Below are 10,126 nucleotides of genomic sequence, written 5' to 3'. Positions count from 1 at the left end.
TTAAAAATAAGCATACGACAGACTACGGGTCAGACTTAGGCTTTGATTTTTTGGTAGGTCAGACTTAATGTAACGCCCCGAATATTTTACTTATTATTTAATCAATGGTCTGTGACTTATTTGACGGTATTGTTGGTGTTTTGGTGTATTGAGCTACTTGGTGTGGGGTAGTGACCTTAAGGCTATGTTTGGGAATTTGGAGGAGAATTGAGGGGAGGGCTTTGAAAAATAGGAAAGATTAGGGGAAAAGAATAGAAAGATTTTAGTTTGGAGGGTTTTGGAGAGTTTGGTTTTCTTCATAACACCAAAAACCCCTTAATTTGGAGGATCTCAAAATTCAGATTAAATTAGGGTTTTTGAAGATTTTGGAGGGCTTTGACAAAATATTCATATATAATTTTTGTTGTTATAGTATTTCCAAAAGTAAAAATACAATATTAATAAACATTATTTTATCATTCTAAGAAAAAAAATTCAAAAATGTTACAAAATTCTCTATATTCTTTTAAAAAATCAATTTTCAAAGCCCTCTCTTCTCCTCCCTTCCAAACTCCTAAACTTAGCCTAAAAGTATAACTAATGTAGTGGGGTGCGTGAGTAAAAGTGTAGAAATTGATGGTGCAAAGAGTGAAACTAATTAAATTATATTAGTTAATAATTATTTAGTTGTTTAATTTTATGTAGATATTATTTAATTAAATGATTTGTGGGAATTATTACTATTAATTTAATTAGGTGGAATTACTAGTTATAATAATATATATTATAAAATAATAGAAAAGAGAATGGTGAAGGAAGTTTTAACATAACGTGAAAAGAGAAGAAAAAGAGAGAAATGCAGAGTTAGGGCTTGAGGAAGAAGAAAGAAGAACACCATTGATAGAGGGAAGAAAGCTTTGCTAGGAATACCAAGATAAGGGTGGGGTTCTAACTCAATAAGGGATTATGTGATGGTGGATTATGGTAGAGTTGGGTTATATAATTGTATGTTCATCCTTGTGTGAATTCGGTGTTTTATGTGATTTATATGTGTGACAATTGATGATGATGAATTGGTGTTAACACCTTTGATTTTGATGGTGTAAATTAATCATAATTGATGGTTATGAATTATACATGTTTGGTAGAATAAAGGTCTTTGTTCATGTTGAAAATTGGTGTTTTGTAGTTTTAAAAAATTGGAAATCGCACACAAAAAGTTGCAGGTTTTTGGCCTCTACAACAGTTAGAATCGGGTACCCTCCCTCCGGGAACCCATTCCCAAGTGCATTTTTTGGGGTTTGGGCGCAAACTGTGAGGAGGGAACCAGATACCCTCCTTGCGGTAACTGATTCCCACTCCACTGACAAATTTTTCCGAAAACTTGTAAAATTCATAACTTTTAACTCGGGTGTTTGTTTGACGCGTCGTTCAAACCTATGGAAAGCTAAAAATATTTTATATTTATTAAAAATAATTTGAAAACAGTATGAGGATATTTTCTAGAATTTTGTATTACTACAGTATTTTGTTATAATGCGAAATAGTGAATATGATGATGGAATCGTTGAGATTTCATGATGTGGCGATGTTGCCACGATGTATGAACAGTGATGGGTAAATGGTGGCCTGTGTTGGCGTAATATTTTGACGTGTGTCATGTCATTGCATAAGTTGTTGTAACATATTAGTGTTGCATGCATGTTTATAAGCGACAATATAACCTCAATGGAAAATGGAGATGTGATGATGTTTGCGATGTGATATAACTGTATCTATGAGAATTCTGGAGTTTTCTGATGATGTTTCTGGAGAGCTCATGGACTTTCCGATGAAGTTTCCAGCGAGCTAATGAACTTTCTGATAATGTTCATGAGCGTATGAATCTTTCATTTAAGTTCATGAGTATTTCAACGAGGACTTATGGACTTCCGTTAAGCCTTGTGAAGGGGAAGTGTGCCCAGGAGTGTGGAGAACGTCGTGCTCGCCGCTCAGTCGAAGATAGAGTTCGTTGCGTACGTTGAAAAAGGGCTTTGGTCGAGGGTGTAACGACCCGATTTTATTTCCCGTATCTAATTATTAGATGTTTTATTTAATTATTATTTATGTGGTAATTAATTAATTGGTGTGATATTTATTTAATTAGAGTTTTGTGCTAATTAGACTAATTGGACTATTAGTAATATTATGAAGTAATGTGTTAATGGGCCTAATTAACTAGAATGAGAGTGGGATGGGTTAAGCCCAATATAACAAATAGAGTTAGTAAGAGTGTTATGTTAGAAAACCCTAAAATTAGAGAATTGAAAGAGAAGAGAAGAAAGAAAGAGAATAGGGGGAGTAGATTCTTGAAGAGGAAGGACTAGAGATTTAAGGTAAGGGTGTGAATCTAAGTCATTATAGGTTTATATAATTGGGTAATGTTGTGTGTTGCTGTGTGTATAATCTCTATTCTTCTAATTTCATAGATTTGGAAAATGTTAGGGTTTATGTTGAATTCATGGGATTTGTGCTATTAATCATGTTTAATGATGTTTGTATGTGAACCCATGATTAGGAACATGTTTAGGAACCTTTTATGTGTGTTAAATTGTGGTTTGGATGAGTTTTTGTTGGCAAAAATCGGATTTGAGTTGGTATTGAAAGTGCTAAAAACGCACAGAATTTTGCTGTCTAGTGTCATCTGTCGGCGAGCACCAGGCAAGCGTGCGCCCGACGAGTGAGCTTTTTTGTGGGTATGCTACTGACTTGAAGCGTCGAGCGAATGATTTCTTACGCCAAACAAAAATGCCCTGTTTTGTGAAAATTCAAATGATCATAACTTTTGATCTGTAACTCCTTTTTAAGCGTTGTTTGAACCTCCATAAAGCTGAAATCAATGTCAATCTAATGAAATTGATTTTAACAAATTATTGAGAACTTTCTTGAATTGGATTTTCCAATTTAATGATGTTTTGTGAAGTTGAATGTTTGTGTATGTTTGTATACCGTAAAGACATGAACTGAGACGTGATAAATTACTATCATAATAATAATGATGTTGTTGTTGCCATAGAACTTTGGCATTTAGTTGATGTTGTTGAGACGATGTTGTTGTGTGTTATGAATGTGTCTTTTGTGGATGTGCATCATTGAGTCGCATTCATTGCATAAGTGTCTATTAGCCTGAAAATGGCAACGACTATTAGCCTAAAAATGGCAACAACTATTAGCCTGAAAATGGCAACGACGATGGCGCAAGTGGCAATGTTTGAGAAGGGAGTTTTACTCCAAATGGTACCACATGCATGTGCATAATGTTGAGTCGCATATCGAGTTACATTCGAGTCTTTGTGATGATGAAGTGATTGTTATACCGTGTTGATGATATCGTTGCAAAGTTGAAATCGTTGTTATGAATGGTTAATGAGTTATGGGTGTGATATATGTGATTGAAACATATATTATGTAGATGTGAATGTTTATGTATTAATGATGTATGTATATATGTGGATATGTGAAACATGTTTATTTTATGATGATACATGTAGTAAGAGATGTGATTAATCGTATAATTGTGATGTAAAGGACATGATTCCAATGTGTCATACCCCAAAATTTACCCTCTCGTTTTTAAAGACAAAAATCTTCAAATGCGAAAATAATTGAAGAGGACACCCTAAGCTTTCCAGCAAATTCAAAATTATTCCCAAATAATGAGAATTGAGAAAATTATGGCTGGTGAAAGTTGGGAAATTTTGAGTCAGTGCATAAAATCCAAATTGATCAAATTCATTATTGGGCCACAGTTTTAATCCAATCACCCCTTAAATTGTTCTATTTCAATTATTTTGATTTATTCATTTAAATAATTCAAAATAAGAAAAATAAAATAAATTAAGCTCTTAGTGAGGTCCAATCTCATTTTCCTTTTAACCTAATGTTTTCTCACAAATAACTAACAACCCTTATTTTTAACCAGACACCAACCATTCACCTCTACCAAATTCTCTGTTCCCATACACTGACAATCAACAACTTTACACCCATCCACAAAAAACCCTTTACCATCGTTTCTGACCGTTACAAATAATCTTCTGTCACTTTAATTCCGGTTGCAGCAGAGTGATAAATTTTTCAGCCTATCAGCCGAATTCTGAAACTACTGTCTCATTTTTCTATTTTATTTGATTTAATTTCTATTTTCATATTTTCAAAAAAAAATTCAAAAAATTTGTAGCTTCGTTATCTTGTTTTATTTGATTTATAATCAGGCTTTTATATTTTTTTTATTTTATTTTGATCACTTTTCTATTTTTCCATTTGTTTTCTTAACCGTAACATTGTAGTGGTTTTTGAACAGGTTTCTTATGGATTGACCAAGTGGAAGGAGCTTTATCAAGGGGTACCCAAGGATTTTTTTGGCCAAAAGCCTTTTGGTTTTTGGCCAAACCAAGGTTATTCGTATTTGGCCAAAACCTTTTGGTTTTTGGCCAAATCAAGGTTATTCGAAATTTTGTTCATAATTTAATTTTCTAAACCCCAATTCTTTTATTGTGTTATTATTATTATTATTATTATTATAATTATTATTATTACCCTATTTTTGCAGGTACTTCCTTTGGCCAAAGGGGAGCAGCCACTTGCCACTTTCCTTGATAACCTTGATAAAATCTCAATTTCCCCCTATTAACTATTAACCCTATTTTTAGGTAAACTTAACATCAATTAATTTTAGGTTTATAATTAACTTAGTAATAAGATTTTTTAAATTTAATTTTAGGTTTAGAATTAACTTAGTAATTAGTTTTTTATCTAATTAATTTAATTTCTTTAAATCCTAAAAACCCTATTAGGTAGGTGTTGCCCATTAACTGTAGGTTTCTCCCTCAGGTGAATGTTGTCAGTAAGCTTTTTAACCATTAGAGTTTTCAGGCTAATAATTATTTTTAGGCTAATCACTAATTTTGGACAAAATTTTAATCATTAATTTTAGACTAATTATTTGTAGGTTTTAGTTCAATCTTAACCATTAATTTTATTTTTAGGTTTGTTCACTAACCCTCAAGATTTAGAATTTATCACCATAAAAACCTCTAACCTTTATTTTCGTTCAAAGGCGCATTTTCTCATCTCATCTCATATTCCATTGATTGTCGAATGCCCTCTGTTTAATTTTTCTCTCTTATTTTCTGCTTTTATTTAATTTGCCTTTATTTAATTTTTTTGCCTTTTTATTCAATTATTTAATTTTCTATCATTTAAAATTCTAGAAGGTGTATAGGTCGCAATAAGTTTTCTTGTAATAGTAATTAGGGTTTATTTTCTGCCTTTATTTTCTGCTTTCCCCGGTTTTTGGTTTGTAATTCCCCCTCCCCGAAGCCTTGTAATAGCGTAGGACTTTTAATTTTTGCCTTTAATTTCGCTTATATTAACTGTGTGGTTAGTAATCCTAGGGAGTGCAAGCCTTGAATTAACTTAGAATAACTAATTACAAGATAAAATATCCGAACTGAATCACTTGATTGTGCCACACACACACCTTTAGGGTAACCCTTCTTGTTGCCTGTTGCCTTTTAATTACGATTCTAAAATAGTCAAGACCCTCGATTCTGAGGATACCTAAAGCAAATACTGTCTTAATTCATTGAAATCATTGTAAGATTTTGTCCCTCGATGCTGCCTCAGAAATAAAGATGATTGTCCCATTGCTAAGGTATCCTTGTCTGTTGCCTAAATGACTATTCTATCCTTCCCTAAAGACTACCTACCCTCTATATGGTAGGGACAGTCTTACGGCGAATGATAATTCCGATGACCCTTCAACATCCAATGAAAGGATTCCCACCCTCTTATGGTAGGGATAGCCTTTTCAAACTGAAAAGCTAAAAGAATAATTTTCTAACTTAGGGTAGGTGCTCCTGATTGCTTACTCTTTTCAAATTCAAAACTCTTGTTTCCACTCATTTTCAAATACTTTAAAAAATGCCACACTTATTTACAAGTTAAAGTCCTTAACAAATCTTTTTACTATTCACACACTACACTTCAAACATTTTGAAAACAAAGTGAGCTAAACAATTAAGAGCCCATGGATAACCATGGATACAAAGAGTGCTTACACCTTCCCTTTGTATAACCTTCCCCCCGAACTCAAAATATTTCAAAGTTCTTTCCTGTTCTTTTTGCCTTTCCAATTGGATAAAATAAAAGTTGGTGGCGACTCTTGCTATCCGCAACATTTCAAAAGGTCAGTTCTCCCACCGTATTACACAATGATATAGATATATTCTATGATGTTTTTATGAATTGGGATAGAGATGAATATGTACATTTGGTGATGTATGTTCTTACTTGCAATATGTCGATAAATTGTGCATATGTCTATATATTTGGAAAAATGTATATACGTGATTATGCGAAGATAACTTGTATATTTGGAATTTGATCATGTTGGTATACAATTGTTACTCGTGAATGTTGTTAGAAAGGATATGTACTTAGAACCTTTATGTTGGTGAAATATGATTATGTACATTGTTTAATAATCATGTTTGATTATTTGGAATTGAATGAGTTTTGTCAAATGAGTTAAACATGTGAATCTTGATATAATGCATGTTTATATGAAGAGTGGTGAATTCTTGAAATGTAATATTGTTGTGTTTTACATTTCCCATTATTATGCTTATTTATAATGATTTGAATTCTCACCATTCTGTTTGAATGTTACCCTTTGTTGGTAACATGCAGGTAACCAAGATGAATAGCCGTAACCATTAGTAGTTCGAGTTGGTGTCTTTTGCTCCGATACATAGCACTCAGGGGATTAACGCTTGTTTCCTTTATTATGTTTAAGTTTGAACTATGTGTTGTTTCATGAAGAATATTATGTCTTGTGGTTTTCAAGTCAGATTAAGATGCTAACTTTTTGACGTTTATGAGTTTGTGAATTTCGCTGCATTGCCTACCATTTTGAATTGGTTATGAATTCTCCCTTTTGGATATATGCTATGTATCTACGAAATGAGCTTGTATATGAATTGTGTTTAGGTTGATAAATGTGATGCCTCAAGTATGTTGTTTTAAGATTTATTTTGCACTCTGATTGTATTATAAATCGTTGGGTAGATTTGGGGTGTTACAGGGGGCACGTCCTCTAGCCTCTCCTCGCCCTTTCACTTGATTTGTAGTGGAAGAGTGGATTTGATTTCACCGTCGAATTCATTGCTTTCCTCTGCTTTTAGGTAAAATGGATCGACAAGATGGAGAAGTTAATCTGCCCGACCTGAACGTGAGATGTAACACCCAATTATTTTTATTAGATTATTTAATTAATTGTTTGTGAATTATGCGGTAGAATTGTGGTTTATTTGTGAAATTGTGCTAACTAAAGGGCTGTATGTCTAAAAGTGTAGAAACGTGAGGGTGTGGCTAGACATTATAAGTTATGATATTTTATTAGAAGTTGATTAGTAATAATAATAGAATAAATTATTATATAGTTAGTTGGGCCTATGTTGTGTTAGCATGAGAAATAACGGGGGTGTTGTTGTTAAGCCCATTAGTGAGATAGAAGTTAGTAAGGGGTTAACTAAAAATAAGAGAGAAAAAGAGAATTGGGAAGAAAAGTTAGAGAAAGTTAAAAGAGAAGTTATCGTAGAAGAGGAGAATAGGCACAAAGAGGCTAGCGCAAGAAATCCATTGTAAGAGTATAGAATCACCAATCCAAGGTAAGGGTGGGGTTCTAACTCTATAAGGTTAAGTATGATGATTAGTAGATAGGAATGAGATTTTGGTTCTATGTTGATATTCTTAGGTTTTGAATGGGAATTTCATAGAATTGATGGTTGATGTATGTTTGATGACAATTTCTGGTTGGTATGTGTTGTATTGCTTCAAATTCATGGAATTTGGTATTGTTGTTGATTTTCGCAAAATTTCGTGTTTTCACCATAAATTTAATGTCGAAAGTGACGTCGTAGAATTGCATTTTTATGATCCCAATAGATGTTATATGAATAGAGGAACATGAATATATGATTCTTTCGTAAAACCAGACCGTTTAAGATGGATTTTTGGTGGAAAAGTGGTTTGGACAATAGTTGTCCCGTAGTAGAATTTTTCTGCATAATCAATAGTTCGCTTAGCAAGCCCTAGAAGAAAAAACTCTATATTTTTTAAAACTAAGTTAGGTCTTGGATAACAGTGATTTATCACGAGTCTTAGAGTGTGTTTGGATAAGGTAATTAGAAATTTTAAAGGAATTTTAAATTCAAAGCAATTCAAATGATTCAATTGAAATCCATTCATTTTTAAATTATTTTGTTTGGATGGAGTATTAAGATAATTCATTGTTAGATTTTTGGGGTTATTTTTTATTAAATTTAAATTTTTTTGACCAAATTAAAAAATTGAAAAGTAGGGACTAATTTGCAATTTTTAAAAATTTAAAGGACCAAATTGTAAAATTTAAAAATTACTAAGGATCAATTTGCAATTTTTGAAAATTTTTGGGGTCAATTTTATAATTTTAGAAAATATGAGGACCAATTTGCAAAATTTGAAGAAATAATAGAAAAATAACTTTTATGGGGTATGAGAGGAATTTCAAATTCTTTGGTTTTTGGTGTCATTTCAAAATTATTAAATTTAACTTAGATAAAATACTCCATAAATTTTCATCATTTTAACAATTCTTCATTTTTGTATCTAAATAATATATTTTGTGCAAATCATTTTAAATTCTCTCAAAACATTATGTTACTTCATTAAAATGCTTCATCCAAACACACTCATAGTGAATTTTCTAGAATTTATTGAAGTCGTTTGAATGGTCTTTGAGCCAAGTTCCGATGAAAACCGAATCCTTGAATTTTCTATGTTTATGCATTGGAAGGAATGATTGTTTGAGAAAGATATCTTGAACCTTGTTATTGATTAAAGGTGTGAAAAACACTAGAAAGGGGGGTTTGAATAGGATTTTTAACAAACAAAACTTGATTAAAAAATCTCCCCTCGTAAAAACACAAACTCTTTACTCTTGATAATAATTATAGATTGCAAGAAGGAAGAAACAAGGTATGTTTATACTAGTTCACTTGAGAAATTCTTAAGTTAGTCTAGTCCACCCGCCAAGGTGATTTCGCCTCTCTCAATTGAGGTCTTAATCCACTATAACCAAACTGATTACAAATTCACGGGCAACCACCAGTGACTAACACTGCACAAGCAACCGCAAGTGACTAACACTGCACAAGCAATCACAAGTGACTAGCGACAATGTACAAGCTACCCGCAAGTAACTAACCCTGCACAAGTAACCGCTTGTGTCTGACTCTGCACAAGCAACCGCTTGTGACTAACCCTTGCACAAGCAACCACTTGTGACTAACAACCTTTAAGACTCTTTAGTCCTAAACTTCCCAAGAGCCAAGACTACTGACCAATAGGTCTCTTGAGGCAAAATCAAACAACAGATTGAATCAGATTTTGTTTACAATTTAAGTGCTTCTACACAAATTGAATGTAAACGATATGTTTCAAAACTAAACTAAGAGTATAAAGCTATGAACAATTTTCTCAGATTGGATATGATTGTGAATTAGCAACTTTCTCTTTAGTCTTCAAGCCCTTTATATAGCCAATATAATAATATATCCTTTGGAGGGAAGTCCTGGAATTTCTAGAAAATTGGCGGCTTGAACATAGTGGGAGACAAGATAGTATGCAACGTCCGTCCTTTCTTGGTAGTGGAATGAAAAATTTGTGTGTACCTCGTACTACATAACATTATCTTCTATTCTTCTTGAACTTCGGAGGCTCACAACATGAGTTACAAGAAAAGAAAATAAGCTTTCGGTCTTCAGAGCTTCAAGTCTCAGAGTCTTTAGAACCACGTCTTTAGAGTCTTCAATGTAATGCCCGGAAATTCGATTATTCGCTTAATCTAGACGTTCAGAGTGTTTAGTGAAGTTTTCGTATTTTGAGACGATTTAGTCGGTATTAGTTCGGGATAGCGGATTGATATTTAATCAAGAGTTTTGATATTTTTCAGTATTAGAAATATTATTGGAATAATATTTGAAGTTTTGGGAATTTTCTGAGTAATTAAGATTAGACCGGAAATATGATATATTGGTCGAATTTGGATTGTCGGTGTTATTTT

The sequence above is a fragment of the Vicia villosa genome, unplaced genomic scaffold (assembly GCF_029867415.1).
Source record: "Vicia villosa cultivar HV-30 ecotype Madison, WI unplaced genomic scaffold, Vvil1.0 ctg.000192F_1_1_1, whole genome shotgun sequence".
Taxonomy (NCBI): Eukaryota; Viridiplantae; Streptophyta; class Magnoliopsida; order Fabales; family Fabaceae; genus Vicia; species Vicia villosa.
This window is presented reverse-complemented; position numbering follows the sequence as displayed.